Source organism: Amphiura filiformis, chromosome 2 (assembly GCF_039555335.1).
Source record: "Amphiura filiformis chromosome 2, Afil_fr2py, whole genome shotgun sequence".
In the NCBI taxonomy this organism is placed as follows: domain Eukaryota; kingdom Metazoa; phylum Echinodermata; class Ophiuroidea; order Amphilepidida; family Amphiuridae; genus Amphiura; species Amphiura filiformis.
The window spans coordinates 74,207,633-74,227,434 of NC_092629.1; the positions used below are offsets into that span (position 1 = coordinate 74,207,633).

Sequence of the window (19,802 nt, forward strand, 5' to 3'; positions counted from 1 at the left end):
AGAGGCTGTGCAAAAATTACGAGCTGGGGGTGGGTGTAAAATTGCCAAAAAGCATGCCAACTAATGCTTATCCCTCCTTAGGGTGCACCCCCTCTCCCCCCTAGTGCGAGGAGTCTGGAACCAGTTCTACACAGTAAATATGTGCAAAAATAGCTTGACCCTCCCTTACGACCTGCTAAAAACTGCATGCCCCCCCCCCCTTATTGGCTTGGTAAACAATTCTTGCCCTCTCTCCAATTTTACTCTCCCCAGGGCTCATAATTATTGCATAGCCCTGTAATAAGTAGCGGTGCTGGGGGTGTTGGGGTGGGGGCAATTATGCGCAAAATTTGTCGATTTTGATATTGAATCGACTGGTACAAAGACACTCTTAATTCCATCAATTTATTCATTTCAAAGAAAATCAACATGTAATCGAGTCTAGGACCTGTAAACAGTTTTTTCTTGATCTTTCTTTCCTCTGCAGCTGCAATAATCAAAGATCTGCCTTGTGTTCTTTTTTCACAGCCCCAGGCAATTAGCAAAATTTTATCCCATATCCCTAAACCAGGGTGCGAACAAAGAAAAGCTAAGAAAGTGGCTGAGCCTTTATTGTGTACCACAGATTAATGAACCCTACCTTGGATAATGTAGGGCTGTACCATTTGATATTGCAGTTTATAGAGGGGACAGGCCTTGTAATTCACAAGGCCATTGCATTGTCACTGTTGACCTTAGACTTGGCTTTGGTACCCCTTAGTGTCAAAGCATTGTACATATATGTGATGTGGCATATCAAAAAGAGACACTTTTGGACAGGTTATCAATTTTGAGTATTTTGCTTATCTTAAATATAGAGATATTTTGCTCCACAACACCGTTTTCCCCATTGAAATTGGACATTCCTAAGCGAAGATATTGAGTTAAGTTCTGTTATTATAAAATTGGAAATTGAGATATCGGCCTTTAAAAATATTATTGACAATGTTGAGAGAAGGAACTGCCTTGAAAAATGTCAAAAAATACAAGATGCCAGTCATATTCCGGTCTGAAACTACCAGACAATATTTTAAACATTATTAACATCACAAATTTTCAACAAACCCAAATTATGATCCTGCCCAAAAGTGTATCCTTTCGATGTGGCACATATCACATAATAGCCTTTGTGCCCATAAATAATTGGCCTTGAAATGAGGGCCCTAGAAAGTTTAAATTTTGAGACCTGGGTGGGGGTAATTGGGCTTTGTAAAACATTTCCACTGTTCAGTGGCAGAAGTGGGTTAGTGCAACAGCTTTCATGTGTAGATGAGTGGGGTGTCACAGTACTGTGTGTAAAATTGCCAAATATTGACAGGGCAGCTATTGCACATAGGTACCCACTTCTGGCACTGAGCAGTCAATTTGATTCCAAAAAATCACCTCAATTTGAAATAATAATTAATTCAGGTTTCTGGTTTAGATCCATCTTCAAGTTCATTTTTGCATACATTATTTTATGCCAAAAGGTTCACATTTTATCATACCCAAAACCAAATCTGGGAATATAGGCGGACAAAAGTGGAAAAGTGCTCCCATGTTTCCCCTATATGTATAAACAGGTGGGATTTAGTGATGAAAGCTTTTCTATACACCTATCCGACTTCGCCATTACTGCGGTGTCCCGATGTAAAACTACGGTGTCCCGAGGTCGGGGTTCTATCCATTATTTATTGTGTGCTATACAGAATTGTACCCGGGGAATTGTACACAACAGTGATATTCAATACACAATCATGAGTATTGAATTACGAATTAAATCTCCCGCTCTGGTACATCTGTGTTGCCGTCAATAGAGGGCCAAATACAGTAAACGCCTCATATCAAATTATGGCATCATTTTTCATTTCTAAGCAGCCCAATCATAAATTCATATCACAGACACTTGTCAAAATATTTATATGCAAAGTGCAACCCCATTTTGGAACAAAATATTGTGTTTCATTTTCTTGTTTCCTCCCACATGTTGTACATTGCTTGATGTTTGTAGCCACCTTTTTTCACAAGTATGAAAAAGGACTCCTTCATTAGCAAATATTTTGGTTTCAAATGATCTGTTTAAATTGTGTGTGAATTTTGGCTCCCCTGTAATAAAAGCCCTTCAATAAAGGTAGGCATGAAAATGTGTGTGTTTGTATTCAAATGATTGCAATATGTGAGCCAAAAGTCAGTTCAGCTAAACTGAATAAAAATTCCTTTTAAAATGGAATGGTGGACTGTAAGGTGATTATGCTGAAGAATCATTTTCTAGTCATATTATAATGACATTGGGTGTTAGGTTTTAAAATTAGGGCTTGGCAGGCTATGTACCATAGCCTGCCAAGTTCAACAGCCTCATTCTATTTAGGTCTACATTTTGATGGTAAATTTTGTATTTCTCATATTGCTTTCATTTATCTGTTTCAGTAACACATTTGTTCCAAAAATACCAACTTTTTGATGAATTTTAGGGTGTTCTGGTTCAGCACATATGAAGTCATCCAATGCAGCCAACTCTATTGCATACAATCTGTATAGACTCTGGGTGTATTTTCACATCATTTGAGTGGTGCAATCTTGGCTCCCAAATGATGATAGGGATGCCTGATGGAGGGGTGCATAAGAGGTGTTTTCAGCTGTTGTTGTTGACCTTGAGGGGGAAACAGGAGATGAGACTGAATAGGTTCTCTGTGTAATCAGCTTGAAGGGACTCAAGTTACTCATGTTGAATGAAGTACTGGTAAAACTGACATTTTTCCACCACATTATTTTCACTCTTTTTGGCTATAGATTTACCATGATTTAACAAATTATGCACACACAATATGATAGACAACTATATAGATACAAGGAATATTAAAAACAAGCATAATCGGTTAACATTTTTCCTGGGTGAAAAATTAATAGTAGTAGTACTGATAAAATCACTGCTTTTACAGTATTTTAATAGTATTTTTACAGTATTTTACAGCTTAAAAGCTGTAATCTTCATATTGGTGTTATGAAAGGGTCATGTCTTCTCAACCAGCTTGAAGGTAACCAATTTAGATGAATGATATGCTGAATGGCTGTAGGCCTGTATTCACAAATGAAGAAGAGGAGGACGAGGTTTTCATGTAACCATGGTAACCAACTTGAAGAGAATCAAGTTATTGAAGATCCAAATCAAGTGAACAAGTGCACAGGCTACAAAAAAATGTATGTTTCAGTTTAGAGAAGATCACATGGAAAGGGTGTTAATTAAGTCATATATGTGACCATCCTCCACAACTGAGCCCGGATGTCGCCAGTGCCACTATTGAGATATGCTCCATTGAACTTAACAATAAACAATAGGAAACAAAGGATTTATTGACTGTTTTATTGATTTTTCACTATTTAAATATAAAGTGCTATAGACATGATATACATCATTTTAAAGCTAATTTCAAGCAGAATATTTTGGTTGAATATCTCAAAAATGATGATTGGCGACTTCAGGGCTCAGTTGTGCTGGATGGTCACATATTTAGTTTAACATGTTGAACTAAGAACTAAAACGAAATTGACTTTGCTTACATTTAGCTCCACAAGTTAGTCAAAGTGACTCATTTTATGATCACATCTGGTATATAGGCTGTACAAGCAAACTCGCTCATGTTACTCACTTAGACGCTCATTTCCACGGCCCTATAATAGCTTGCAGCTGAGTTTAATGCAAATTTGCAGCTGATTTTAATGCAAATTGGGTATGTTGCTAAATAAATGTCTAGTCTAGCCATATCAGTGTTGTAGTAGACAGTATTTAGAATTGAAAGCCGCATTTGATGTCTGCATATGGCCTACATTATTATGCATTTTCCCATAACAAAGCAGTTTTGATGGTATTGGTAAGCAGGCGTGGTGTATTAGCACATGTGCTGCCCCCAGATCTGAGAGACTTATGGTTGTATTTAATGGTTGCAATGGAATAGCCTCACGTTGTTCATTTTTTGCGCCTTTTTCAACTTAAAAGCAATATTGAAAGCGTGGTTAATGGCTTCAGACTTGCTTGTAAATACCAGCCACAGGCTTCAACATAAAAAGTGCAAGTTTTGAGAGTATTTTCTCAATATATCAAGAGCTTTCTCAAGAACCACTGAACCAATACTAGGTTTGTTTGTACTCATGTTGATGCATTTTCCATGCTGATTCCAAACAAATGTGGCTCTACATTATTCTGAAATTTTGAAAGAAAATTTGAAACTTGTCGCCTGCAGTTGACACCGGCATAGAGTGTTGAAGTGTCAGATATGAGAGTTGGTTGTTTTTGATGGTTGCAAAATAAAGGAAAGAAAGGGTGGGAGGAAAGGAACAAAGAAAGGGTGGATGAAGTATGAAGTGAGGCAGGGAGGAAGGAAGGAGAGAGGGAAAGAAAGATGATAGTACTCTCCTTTCCCTTCCTCAACACATTGTACTAGTTAATAAAAAGAAATCAACAGGCTTGAAAGATAAAATTTTAATTTCTACAGAATACATGGTAGTGCAGAGCAAGTTGTGGCCCCTAAAATTCATATGATAAAGAAAATAAATGAATAAACAGAGTTGCTCCCTGGATGCCCCAGCTACTTTCTATTGCATCTAACAGAGTGGATAGCATTATATTAGTAGAATAAATTACACAAAAAACACACTCTCTTTGACCCTGTTCACATTAGGAAATTTTCTTCTTTCGACGAACCTTGAACGAAGATTAAAAATCGTTTTTTCCTAATGTGTACGCACTTTTCTTCCTTCGCTTCGACGAAGATTAAAATTGCTTCGTTCAGCGAAGCTAAAAAGGTTGTTTCGACGAAGGAATACTTCGTTCGACGAAGCTAATTTTGTAATGTGTACGCTCGCTTCGTTCAACGAAGGAAAGTGATCATGTGACAAGTGACCTTCGCCGGCTTTAATAATAGCCGGGCGTTAATAGCTTCGTTTGAGCTTCGTTAATTGTCATGAAATGTGTACAGTGCAATGTCTTCGTTCGATCTTCGTTCAGCGTAATGTGTACGCATGCTTAATTAGTTAATCAAGATTAACTTATCTTTGTCGAATGAAGAAATTTTCTAATGTGAACAGGGTCTTTGTCCTCATATACACCCGCATCAGTCTCCTTCAGACAAAATACAAATTTGAATCAGTTTACCATAGGGGTTTATACGATCCCCTAATATAGTCAGTCTGTGCAATATTCACACACTATGTTTTTATAACCTGTCAGACATTTTCATTATTAATGTGCCTGCAAAATTACCTCCAGATAACTGAGGTGTCATTCATAATGTATTTGACTTTGAACTTTTAATAACTCCGTTGAGAGTAATTACTAAATGCATTCTCTGTTGTTTTATTTCTCTTATATACAGATAGTGACAATGATGAATGATAAACCACAACATAGCAACCGCATCTCATTTTTGTGAATTGATGATGATGAGGATGCAGTCTCATTAAGGATGATATTTATTGGGAACACACCCTCAGGAGATGGCATTTATTTCATACCATATCCCAGAGGATGGATTAACGATACTAGTATTCTACAGACATTTTGGATGTTATCCAGAAGGTAAACTTTAATCCCATGTTTGTCTTTCCTGTCTGTTTGTTCCCTTGTGACATTCTGCAACAGACTACAAAATGGGGAATTTTAGTGAGTCAGATGCTATTTATGATATTTATTGTGAATGATCATCAAAAGGGATCCAGAACTTCGCCTGTTGCTCATCATCACCCGAAGAAGGAAAAAATAGATATCTGCAGATTTCTTCAGTCATCACTAATGCAGTGATCTAAAAGCTGTATTTTGATTGGTTACTCAAATTATTATATCATGTAATTAACCAATCATTGGTTCTGTAAGAAATGCAGTAGTGCCTGTGGTGTGAAGAAAGCAGATACTGTATTCTTACCTGGAAAGACAGAAATGCAGTCATCTCACTATGGTCCACAATGGCCTCATCCCAATGGCATAGTTCAGTAACCTCAATTAAACAATCACAGTGCAAAAATTGACCTCAATTTGCGAGTATGAGTTTTTGTATCCAAATTGTCAAAGGTCACTCAATGCATTTACAAATGTATTGTGGTTAACGAATTATGCCCTGATAGATGAGCATGTTGTGGATCATTGTGTCTATGAGCTATTATTCCGTTTGAAATCCCCACTCCCTCTGGAAGATTTAGCTAAAGTATGGGTTTCAAATAGAGTAGGCAATCGGGTCAACAGGGTTTAAATTTACTGTATAAAAGCGGTAATTTTCATGCCATGTTTAATAATTATTTTTGTGCTGCCTTTAATGCTGTACTAATGTGCACAAATTTGTAACTTGTGAAAATGTGTATTCGTTGAGTATATCTTTATAAAAAATAAGTAAACAAATTTATATAATGAAAAAATTAATTACCCGCAAAAGTACTCCCTTTATTATTCATTTATATCCCATGAACTCCCCCCCCCCTTCCATCCAAGAATAAGAGCCAGTAGGCCTAGAGTTCGATGTTTTGTGTGTATTTTTATGATGTGACAAACACAACAGCATTGATTCTGCTACAGCAACGGGCTATTCTAGAAAATAGATGCACACCCCTCCATATAGAGGAGTTCAGACTTTTTGTCCATAATCATGATAGTTGGAAATCCAGATATTTAAAGTGTCCGAAGTCAATAGAGTAATAGTTCAAAATCAGAAATCCTCAACTTGAGAAGCTTATTTTGACAAGTCTGTGAGTTGTTATTCATTTAATTGCTTTTTCAAGCGACATTGGCAACGGAAATTCCAGTCATTTTCAGAAAGCAAACTTGGAAATCCAGACATTTCCATTATTGAAAAGTTACTCCATAGGGGGTGTGCACTTATTAGTGGAATAGCCCATTGCTGAGAAGAACAAAGCCCCAAATTTACTAAGCTAATTGATCACAAAATCGTTGAAATGGAGAGTGGGCTGAAAATTGCAGTGAAGAAGAGGATTTGCTTTAATTGTTTTTCACAACAGAAAAATGTGCACAAAAATGTCAGACTATGCATTGGCCCTATTTGCAGCCTGTCATGTACAGTACCTTACCAGATATAAAGCTATCATGTTGTCTTCAAAAGGGGTAAAGGTATTTTGCGAGATGTGAGTTGAAAACTGCAAGTTGCGAGTTGCCAATGGCAGTTGCGAGTTGGCATTTGCGAGTTGCGAGTTGAAACTTGCGATTTGCAAGTTGAAATTTGCGAGTTGTGAGCTTACATTTGCAAGTTCTTCTTGCAACTCACACTCGCAACTCGCACATTATCTGCACCCCTTCAAAAGTAATTATTGGTTCCAGACTGAATAAGGAAATAATTGCATTACTATAGAAAAATGTTGTATTCCTAATGAAAGCTTGAATACCATAGAATTCTGTCTATAAACATACCGTGATCTCTAAATGAGTTGGGAGGGAGTGTGACAGAAGAGACAAAAGGCAGACACCCTCCACAAAAACATTGCCAAAGATTGACATGTATATGCCCCTAAATGAGTTTATTTTTGGCAGCAGAAGAGACAAAATCACAAAAGGCAGACACCTTCCACAAAAACATTACAATAGATTGATCTTACAATAACATGTTTGTACAGCCGCCTGTATCAGGAATATAGTTGCTCAAACTCCAAATAACGATTTTGTGGAGGGTGCCTGCCTTTCGTCAAAAAAACTTATTTAGAAACATGTGCTTGAAGTTGTAGATGAATTCTATGGTATCTCAATTTGTGATAATAAACCAGTGCCAAGTATATTGTGAATATGTTTGCACTGGAAATGCAAAGATGTATTAAGTATGGTATTCATTGAAATGTTAAGTTGAATTTGCACATTTATATAATGAAAGTCTCAGCAGTGAGGTTAAGTGTGGTAATGGATATTTTGTTATTTTTTTAAACACCCTGTATAATGATATTTGTAATTTATGTTAAACACCCTGTATGGAGTATTTGTTGGTAAGATGAGGTCAGTATTGTATTATGTAGTAACCATGGTAACATGTTAAATTTAAAATGCCATGTATTCAGCCATTTTGACAATTATGTAAGAATCTCCTGTTTTGATCTAATGCGCATGTAGGTGCCAAAATCAATGATTACCTAACCGCAATCACTTGTCAATCAGAGATATGCTAGATTCATGGGATTTTCAACATTTTGGAAACTTATAGAATTTTAGGGGAAAAAATGATGACAGAAAATTGTGTTTTAAAATTGTGGATGATTGGATCAGAAAAGAACAGAAATTACAAAGGTTGTATAAAATGTTACTAACAGCTTACATATGTCATACTTTTGCAACACATCAGTGTTTTGAGAGTTCCATGGTGGGATGTCAGTTTTGGCAAATTTAATCGATTGGATTAATTACCAATTTCATATTTTCTATAATCACCCTGTTTGTTTATTTAGAATAACCTATGTGTAATCTGTGCTCTCACCTTGCATCGTTTTGGTTCTCAACTTCAGTTCATTGCAAGTAATCAAGTTTTAAAATTATACCCAACTTTTATACACCTGTTGTTTTTCCAAAATTTCTCTTTCCCTCTTTCAGTGGTCACATTGGTCTATAAATATTAAGTTAATAAGACGGGGGTGAAATCCTGTGAAAGCATGATTGTAGCAAACAGTGCCAATTTTTGAGTAATTTGTTATGTATGTTTCTTTATATTAATAGGTCAAAACCTTATTTTCGCTGTTCCAATTCTCAGGGTTGTAAGTTTTCAGGATTAATCCCTAATTCCAGATTATTTGGATCCAATTTTCCACACTTTTATTTTTTTTTTTTTCAGATCGTTTTGGGGCTTTTTAGCCCAAATTTATGCATCCGGATTTTTTCTTCAGGCTTACTTTAAGTCTGTTTGACCACCCTAATATTTTTGACTTTATTATACATATACAGTCCAGGATGAAGGTACTTGCTCAATCTGTCCAATCAATGTGATGATGCAAAAATACAAAAATGAGATTCATTCCGTAAGGAAACCAAACTTATCTTTATGTCAAGCATCATCAGCGTTGAACTAGAATAAAACCTGCATGTTTTACTCATTTAAATGCTTTCACATCTTTCCATATCAAGAACCGCAAGCTCAGTTGGTGGATCATGACCCCCTTCCCCAGCCCAAGTTGTTTTTTATATGCACTCGCTTAGATCCCAGTCTTTTCTATGCTGGACAATAATTGATCAGAGATGGCAAAAGATTTAGAAGTTGACATTTTTGTAAAAATTTGTCTGCCATACATCCTGAATGGACTTGACTTGATGGATGTGAATTGATACATGTAGCTATCATTAGTGTCACTGTGTCACTTTGCCAACATCATTAATTTTCTAACTAATTCAAAAATGTCCAATTTGCAAGCTTGAGATATAAGCTCATTCATCAGCGGATGGTCAACTTCAGGTTGGTACAATTGCCTCATTCCAATTGCATAGTTCAATAACTTCAATAAAACAATCATAGTGCTACATGTAAATTTGTCCTCAAGTTGGGTTATTCCTTCATGTAATTTTACACGAAATTAGGGTTAGGGTTAGGGTTAAGGTTAGGGTTAGTTTAGGGTTAGGATTAGGGTTAGTTTAGGGTTAGGATTAGGGTTAGGATTAGGGTTATGATTAGGATTAGGGTTAGGATTAGGGTTAGAGTTAAATAATTACATGAAGGATCGATCAATTTGCAGAGTATGAGTTTTTGTACCCAAATTTTCAGAGCGAACCACCAAAGCAAGTTTTACAGAAGAATCTGGGTCCATCCTTTATGTAATTATTTCATGTAATAACCCTAAGCCTAAATCATAATCCTAAGCCTAATCCTAATACTTAAACCCTGATTTCATAACCAGAAGATGGTCCAATCACCAAGGAAATTGCTTTGGCATGAAATCAAAGAAAAGAAAGTAATTTTGAATTAACTGATTTGTTTCACTCAATAACAATCAAAAGAAGAAACTTGATTGCGAGAATTGCGAATTACGTGTCCCAGTTTCCCATCTCGGTTGCCATCATTGACAGAATCTATTTATTTATTTATTCCTTGTCACATCCATGTTGTCAAGCGCTATCACCATGATCACAAGCATCCAAATCACTCTCATCTAACAGGACATTGTCCATCAACTCAGTAATGCTTCTACACTCATGAAATGACATTTGACTGTGTTGGGTACTAAAAACTCTTAACTTTGGTAGCTATGATGGTTATTGAACTATGGCGTTACCATTACGACTCTGATTAGTTTTTAGAGAGTCGTACTAATTAGAAAGAAAGCCTCAATCAGGACTACATTAATTAGCTCATTATTCCTCCCAATCAAAGTTCTAAAATATGCCCAAATGAAATTCCAGGTTTTTCTTTTGCCCTCCAAGTTCAAGTTGTCATATGCAATGATTGGTAAACTGTAGAAGGGGCTGTTTAGTAATCATGCTGAGAGGATCGAGGAATGGGGCGTTTTAGGGGCTTAAAATTTTAAATTTGGGAGACATTTTTTTGTTTTCCATAAAAGAAGGGGGATATGAGATTTGCAGTTTAGCCACCTTGGGAAATCCATTTGAAATCCATACACTCCCTATGGAAGATACCGCCTTAATCATCCGCACTTGGAGTGTGAATGTCCAGTGGCATACCGTCATAGGGACCGGGGTGGGGGCTATCGATTGCAAAATTCAGAAAATCCCATAGGAAAATTGCCAAAAATGGCTTGTGCCCCCCCAATCATGGTCGGTGCCCCCAATCGGATGACCCACGCTACGCCACTGTGAATGTCTATGAGCATATATGTGACATGATCAAGGGGAATGAGTCACATGTCGACCCTGGTCAAAAATGATGTTTACATATGTTTCTGAAGAAGACATTTAGTGCTTTCAGAAACTGAAAACCCCATGTTGATACTAATTTTTTCGGCAAAGTTACATCAATTTATCAATCGCTGAAAACAATATAAAACAAAAGAATTTTAACACTTTCTTTGCCAATACCTCAAAATCAATATTAGCGACATCCGACTCATTTCCCTTGATCGTGTCACATATGGATTTCAAATGGAATAGCCCCTTGCAAAAAAGGGGGGTTCTTCCACTGCTAACATAAATGTTGATAATTTGATTGGTCTCCAGCAGACTCATACAATGTGTATGATATCAATCTCCAATTTAAAATCTTCTCAATTTGGATATAAATTGCAATGATATGGAAAATTGACAATTTGACATATATCTTAGCACTAAATTGGGTTATTAGGTTGAAGCTAATGCTGCCTAACATCCATCATAATCTTAATCTGCAGCAAATAAATCATGAAAGAAAATAGTGCATGAAAATCAGATTTGGCCTATTTTGGAAGTACTGTAAGATAGTGAACTTGTCACACTGCATTACTTCCATGTCATAGTTTTGTTGGCAGAAAAACAAAAACATGCAAAATGTAAGCAATGTGGGGACGTAGATGTGTAGGAAACCACAATAGGAGCCACAACATGCTCATCCATCAGGGTGCAGTTCTTTAACCCCAATACATTTGTATACAATCATTGAATGACCTTTGAAAATTTGGGTACGAAAACTCATACTCTACAACTTAAGGTGAAATTTTGCAATATGAGTGTTTAATTGAGGTTATTGAATTATGTTATTGGGATGAGGCCATTAGTGAGGTCCTTAGTGCCTATATGACATAGTTATTGGAGCAGAAATGAAAACGATTGGATTTGTGGCAGTGCAATTTCTTCAGCTAGTACATTGTATGTCTTTAAAATATAAAACTGAAACCTAATCATCCATTAGAAAAAGAAAGCAAACAAATCAAATGAAAAAAAAATGATCCAAACTTTGTTATGAAATAATATTACATTTTTTGTATATATATGTGAGCAGTGTTCATCCAATCATCCGTTATCTAAACGAGGGGGGCTGGGTCCTGTGGAAACCTCCTTGCCAATGAAAGCTTTTAAATGATACTATTCTTCTCAAATTTAGATTTATTTTCCACATTATACCACCGAATTTATTGTACAGTGGTATACTTTGATTTGCCCTTTGAAAAGCAGAAGAGTGTTCATACGAAATAGATCATAAATGCACCAAATAGGTCTTTTGAAGCAAAATTTCCAAAGCTGTATTTTACAGGCTAAAGGTCTTGTTGGGCGCTTTCAGATAAAGTAATAATACAAATACATGTACTGTATGGTATCAGTAGCACCAAAAATTGAACAATTTCAATAAGATGTGGGCCAAAAGATTATCTGGTCAAGGTGTTGAATTCAGCATTTTTTGGATATGGACCAAAGGATTACTGGCACTATGAGGCAAAATGATCTCATACCCAATGATATATCTCAATGATTCCCATTGAACAAGCAAAGCTCAAATTTTGACCTCAAGTTATGGAACATGAGTTTTTGTATCCAACGCATCCGAAGTTCATCATCTTTGGGTGTATTTTATTGTATTAAGCATATTGGGATTAAGGAACTGTGTAGGCCTACTAGAGATTGTCATGTTTGTGAGCAGGCTCGTACGCAGGGGGGTGCGGAGGGTGCGACCGCACCTCCCCAAATTTGCAAAAGTATACAAAAAGTCCCAAAATTCAAAAATTTTCGAGTGTAGCGAGCAAAAAAATCAGGTTTTTTACGTTTTTTGGTCAAAAAAGGTCCAAATTTTTTGGGAAAAGTCCACTTTCCACAAAATCGCCCCCTTTGAAAAAAAATCCTGCGTACAGGCCTGTTTGTGAGACTAGTGATATAACTGTAAAATGGAATTAGGCCATTTCAGTTTGTTTAAGAATTTGATACATTTCGAAAATGTAAAATGCTGAAGTACATGTAGGATTCCAGATTTAAAAAAATGATGTATAGAACCTACTAGATCCAAATCTGGACCAGTTTGATCCGGGGTTTTTTAAAGAGTGTGTCATACATTTTTGAGGCAGGTGGCAAGTGCATTATTTCTTCCAATATTCACAATAATGATTTTCAAACATACACACACAGCTCAGTGCTGGTCGGCCTCCCGTCACATCTCTTGGACAAATACTTGGCTAAATTGGCTTGAGGACCAATCAACCATACACTAATCATCTCATCAAAGACATAGGGGAGGCTCCACACCTCCGCATAGAGAATAATTACGGTATTCCAATTGGAAGATTTGCTAAGCCGATGCTACTCTTCTCATGCAAAAAGGCAGTAAGTGTATGGTATTTATCAAAGCACTTAAAGTCCGTCTGACATTCAACTTGAAAGAGATGCAATAGTGTGATGGAGTAAAATCTTATTCCTGGTAGAATATAGAGATAACCGGTGTGTGATGTTGCATGAATCCCAGGCGCCTATGGGCTGACCCTATTTAATTGACTACAGTTTGAGCAAGGTTCATCAGAGTTCTCTAGCTCTTAGTTTGACAACTTCACCAGAATTCCATAATACATGACATCTCACAAGTGTACAGAGAAAATGCTCAACAAAAATTCTTTTTTAAAGTAGATAGGTTTTAATAAGTATAGATGGCTTTTTCGACGGAAATTTGTAACAAGTTATTATATTGCTATGAGTATGCCGTCAGTACCGATGCAGCCAGTCCCTGTGTGAGTGGTCCAGCTTTTGTCAGATGTGTCTTTGAGTTTGACTCTGACTTCCATCAGGATTTTTTTTCAAAGCAATTTTGGGGTTTTTTTTGTTTGTTTGTTTTCCAAAGCTACTTTTTAGTTCCTGATACCTTTTATATAGGCCTAGATTGAGTGGTTTATTAAGTTTGATGACAAATTTTACTCATCTATCAGATTCCAAGTCCATGAAGCAGGATTATCTCTCTGGCTACAGACCTGAGCAAATCTGATGTGCAGAACTATCGTTAGATCACTCAATGTGTTATCTCAAAGTAGCAGCACCATTGGAAAGCTGCTCCAGTCATACAGTTAGTTTGTATACTACCAATCGGTTCTTTTGATCCCCGGTTTTGATCTGCAATCATCCAATTTGGAACTTAACTCAATTTTGATATTAAGTTTTGAACTCCTAGGTGTACATTTATATCTTCACCAGCTTGTATTAAGCATGTTCAGAAGGATATCGACCTTCCAAGAGTTTGAACCTCTAAATGTAGAATAAATAAGTAACTCTAGGCTTGTTCAGATGCGAGCTTACCTCTGTGTGAGCTTAACATGGTGGTAGTGTGAGGTCATCATAAAACACTGATACTTGTCCACACAGTTCCTCATGGTCTATTATAGTAGCATTACTTTCACGCTTTGTTGCTATAGGCCTACTATCCAGTGAGGTTGCGTCCTCATGCTACGCGGTCGGTTGCTCATGCTACGCGCTGGCCAAGTCTGTGAGGGCCACAAATTGCGGCTAGGTCTATATCATTGATTCGTGTTATTGATCTCGGTAAATCTTGATCTCAGTAAATCTTTTAAAAAGCTTCATGTTTGGTAACACGATACGTATTCAAAGGTAGCTTAGTGTTAGCCTAGCACAAACTTAACACTAAGCCCGTGTGAACAAGGCCTCCTTGTGTCCACACAGCAGAAACCACTGAGCCATGTACATCATACAGCGAACCTCTGACTGAAAACCTCTGATTGAAACCCTCAAATAGCCCAAACCTCCTTGAAGTCTCCTCCGAATGTGCTTTGAGATTCGACCAAAACCCTAACAAATCTCAGGGGTTTGCATTTGGTCAAACTTCTAATTTTCACTTGGAATGTGAAACCTCTAAGTGCTTCCACACAGGCAAAACCCCTGAGTGAACTTTCAAGGGTTCTGAACCTGTGAGTGTCTGCCGCCAGTGTGAACATGACAATTGCCCAAATCCCATCATATATGAAAATGTTGCAATGATCACACCAGTAATCAAATATCGTCCAAAACTCAATTTCACACATTTCGACATATCTATTCAAACACAGAGTGGTGATATTTTATTGCGTATGACATGCAATGACAACATGATCCCATCTCTCAAATCACATAATGTCTTTACCAGAAACCTGGTACGTGATGAGCTATAGGTGGGATCGTTTTATTTGTGGTATCATTCTTGTTTGGATTCATGATACGTCAATTCAAATCAAGATAGCCAGATACAAGTTAGTCCCATATCAATGTATTCTCCAGGTGTATGATTGCTTGTCATCTCAAAGTTCATTTACAGTTATAAAAATAATGTAAATCAGTATAATATTATTGGATAGATCAGCGAGGGCATTGTTCAAACTTGCACATATGAATTAAGTTTAATTAATAGGCCTGAGTTTGGCGTAGCATTAATCTCTATAGATAGGACCCCTGAACATATTTAATTTTAAAACCTTGATGTAACCTCTTGGCAGATTTGTCCAATGGCCACAAGTACATGAAGGTTTTTCCAGACCAAGGATGGACGATATATATCATTGTCGATGTTTGTTTTCAAATAGATTTTTGACTTGGATGCATTCTATTTTGCATTGATTGAGCTTCTTAATTACATGTAGGTATTATGTGTATCAGAGGAGGGGGGTCAATGTTCAAAATGGTTTGCCAAAAATTAGTTGTGTCGTGCTTGCCCCCCCCCCCCCCTTTTGTCAACAAATCCCCCCCCCCCCTCTTGATGTGCCAACAAATCTTTGTCCCCCCCCTTTTTTTAGTCATGCATACAAAATGCTCTCCCCCCCCCTCTTTTAATTTACTCCTGGATTACACATAATTATTGCACCACCCTTAATAGGCAATGTTAGGCGATTCCTATTATTACCTGATGTATAAATATGTTGTAAATAGGAAAGTATTTTGAGTATTATCTCCCATCCAAATCTAACAAAGGAAGCCAATAAACGACAACTCATACATATACTATAATCTTTAAAATTGACCAAATTTACCCGACTGAAGTCAAGTAAACCTCAATTTCGATCATATTAAATGAAATCAAATTTACATTGATTTTTGCTTCATTCAATCAGTGCTACTTCAAGATGTGTACACAAACACACATCGCGGCATTAGCGTTATATGCTGCGCACATAAGAGTGACCTATTTCTAACGCCTGCCTGGATATGACCACTTCAAAAACTATAGCAAGTCTAATAAATGCGGGTAATAAACAGGTTGACTTAGGTGGCGAGACATGATGGGCTAGTTATTTCAGACAAAATCCTTATGCAGTGCAGGGCCTAGATTTTGACGAGAACTACAGAATCTATTCTCGTAAGATTCAGTTATGCGAATCAACTTCTCAATATATCATACAGTAAGTGCAGTGACTATGATGGATTTTGATTCTTGAAAACAGAGATGAAATCTAAGCCCTGAACACCCTCTAAAGAACACCTGACCTTAATCTCCCACACAGGGGGTGTAGATTTCAAATGGAGTCACCCATAGCTCCATTTGAAACTCACACTCCCTGTGTTGATGATTAAGGTCATATGTCTACCAGCTTTAACCCCCATCCCCAAATAGAAAAGGGGGGAATAAAAAGGTCTGTTGTTTCTTTAAAAATATTGAAAATCAACCCTTTTTTGAAGTGAAAAAAACACATAGGTTCCTCCTCTTTTGTAAAGATGTTGAAATCAACCCTTTTTGAAATCAAAATTCACTATCCACTCGTAAATCCTATCTATGGGCATAGTTGTGATTAAAATGCCTTCATCTGACTCTGGGCTGCATGACTTCGGCATTTGTATACTAAATGTAGGTATAACACCTAATTGCAGGCAGCATGGCAACTTGATATTTTTTTTCTTCGCCTTTTCATTTGCTTGACTAGATTCTGGCTAATAGTCGGTTTAATATGCGCCCCTAATGCGTGCAATTGTCACTTACATGTCAGCTGTGTGACACTGAACACAACAAGATATCTGTCTCTAGTAAACAAACAAAGCCACCCACGTTTGTCAATATTACAATGCTTAATTTGGTACCTGGTATGTAGATGTGGACAATACCAAGAGTTTGTTGGACTATTAATAATAATGTCACAAGTTGCTGTTTACAAGTTCGGTCATGTCATTTTACATTTCAAATTTTTGTGCTTTCATCAGGCCCGTCCGAACCGCTGCGGAAGGTGCCGCCATGGCTGCACCACTTTTCAGCCTAAAAAAATAAAAAATAAACAAATTGGCACCCCCCCCCCACCCCCAATACCACAAACAACATAGCCTAAACTTTTGTGTTAAAACTTGTTGAACTTTTATTTTGTGACATTCAGAATTTCAGATGAGAAAAAAAATCAAATGTCACTTGCTACTTTGTGCACAATATGATGACTTACTTGTGCAATCCTTTAAAAAAATTAAAATTTAATAAATGTAAAAGCACCAGTTCAAGATCCGCTTATCAATATTATGTGAATGGCACATTCAAACAGCATTTCAATCAAGATTTCCGTAACATATTTTTTAAATGGAAAAAGCAATATTTGTGCCTTTTATCTCAAAAACTAATTCATCAGCAAAATTGAAATCGAGTCATGGAAACAGGTTGAGCAGCGACAAAGCAACAGACATCCCCAAGAGAGAAACTGCCATGTCTACGCGCCGCGGCCGCCCTGCCACTGTCACCGTCATATCAAATGAATACGCTTTTAGTGCCGACGGGCGTTTTATCATTCATGACAATTTAACTCATCGGTTACAGCGTGCAATTTACACTCCTTATACAATGTACTCATAACTAAAAAACAACCTTTTATTGTTTGCCCCACAATCTAATTTGTTGATTATGCCGTGCCGACTTTTCTGTAAAAGTCAAGCACTCCTTGCAAGCCGTCCATGAAACGCTATACGCTGATCGCTCTGTTTTCACAAAGCCCTCGTTGAATGAATAATCAATGCATTTATTGTCCTAGCATTTCCATAAAACATGTCTCTAAGATCGGTACAACACTTTCATCTTTTGTTCTTGTTAATCGCACTTGAAAATTCTCAAAACACTGGTATGACTTGCATGACATGGTAATATTATGAAAAAAGAGGAAAGCTTTTAATTTCTTTCGTTTCGATTCAGATGAGTCATTTAATATAAAAAGTCCAATTCAAAACCACATTTACATGACTGTGAGCACTAAAACAGAACAAATGCTTTGTCAGTTCATTAAAACCACACCAATTTTGGGGCGTAATGCTAGCCTATTTGGTGTACAAGTGTAATGGGTGATATGCGCAAGTATAATAGCTGCCATTTGCAATTTTCATTTGAACAGTATTGTACTGTTTAAATTTGTCAGATAACATGAACATTTTTTTCAACTATCATTTGTTTCCTCTTACTAATTTTGACAAATGTTTGCAGGAAACTGTTTTAGTCCATATTTTTCAGTTTAATTCTATTATATTATAAGCTCACACTCTTCAAGGGAAAAATGCTATTTTTGTAGCAAATGTTAAAAATAACTTATGGCAGCTATTCTTTCAGCCACAATTGTCCTCATTGTGCATACACAAAAGGCATAGAATGCCAATTAACCCTTACTGTCAATGTTGTGGATAGTCAAGGTCCAAAATTTCACAAAATCTTAACAAAATTTTTAAAATTATAATTTGTGTTGCTTATAATATTTGGGATCATCATTGAAAATGCACTTAAATGAGTACAAACATGCCTAGTAATGGTAAGAGAAATTCCAGCATAAATTTTGCACGGGAGAAAAGACACTCAACAACTAATTGGCATATGTAAGTCAGTGGGTTCTGAGTTCAATTCATTGTGTACAAATTCATGTAAGAATTGACAATTCATATAAGAATTGACAAGTGTTTAATTAGTGAAAGACGATTTGTGGATAAAAAAATCTAAAAAAAAACATTTTAAGAACATCCATGATTATATGTATTAAAAAAAATAGAATGTCTGATTATGATTCTGGCTTATTTGCTATACACCAAATGTTCACATTGCATAAAATACAAATTTTACCAATCTGCCAACAATGTATGAATCAGTGTCATAGCCAATACTTTTTCAGTGGGGGCAACTTTTAAGGGGGAAAATTTGATGAAAATGTTCAAAAATTGTCCAAAATGTACTAAAAAGTAAATATCATGACAGCCAGCATCCTACACGGGGGCAAAGATGGGTGCAAGACATAGGGCCCCTTCACCCCTTGGCTCTGCCACTGGTGTGAATAAACACTGGCCATTACTGGGCATATAAGTACTCACACCAAATAAAGGTATTTTGCACCTTTTTTCCCCAGACATGTTTTGCATTGTAGATGAATAAAGCTGGTCTTTCACATATTTTTGTGTATGAACTAATTGATAATGTACAATGAATTTAATGTTGCAGTTGTGTTCTGCAGATGACAAATTGTGTGTAAGTTTTTGTGGTGCTTATTTTCACAAATTTCAAATGTGCTAAATGTTCACGAATCTACAATGTGACTGATTGCTGTCAGATCTATTACATAGCTGACATATTTTCATCATTATGATCAAAAACTTAAAAATGATGCATCTTATTTATAGTATATGAGAGAAAAAAGAAATCACTTTCAGAAGTTTCTAAGATTTAGAATAATTGTGAAAATATTTGTAATGATTGCTTACACAGCAACCCTATTCATGTGCAGCTAATAATAGTTCCTATGGTGTGATTTGAACTGACCAGGCTGAAGGTGGTAATAGTGTAGTTACTGCATGCTATACTCTTAGAAAAGAAAGTTCTGATGGAAAAATTTTTGTCTTCTCAGGAGAACCCTTAATTAAAGGTTCTCAGGAGGAACCATGAAAGGAGATTAGAACACTCTGTGGAACCTTTTTAGGTTCTTTGAAAGCCATTTAAACCTCTTTGGGTTCTCTAAAAGGTTCTAAA

The 19,802-nt window shown here is 36.6% G+C and overlaps 1 protein-coding gene across 1 annotated transcript in view; it reads left to right on the top strand.

Moving 5' to 3' along the window:
• LOC140146610 (kelch-like protein 11) overlaps positions 1 to 7,688 on the top strand; it is a 115,687-nt gene extending 107,999 nt beyond the window's left edge. The window contains exon 2 of the mRNA XM_072168480.1: positions 5,367 to 7,688. The gene's annotated coding sequence lies outside the window, so the exon portion shown is untranslated. The remainder of the gene's footprint in view (positions 1 to 5,366) is intronic.
• The last annotated feature ends 12,114 nt before the right edge of the window (positions 7,689 to 19,802 follow it).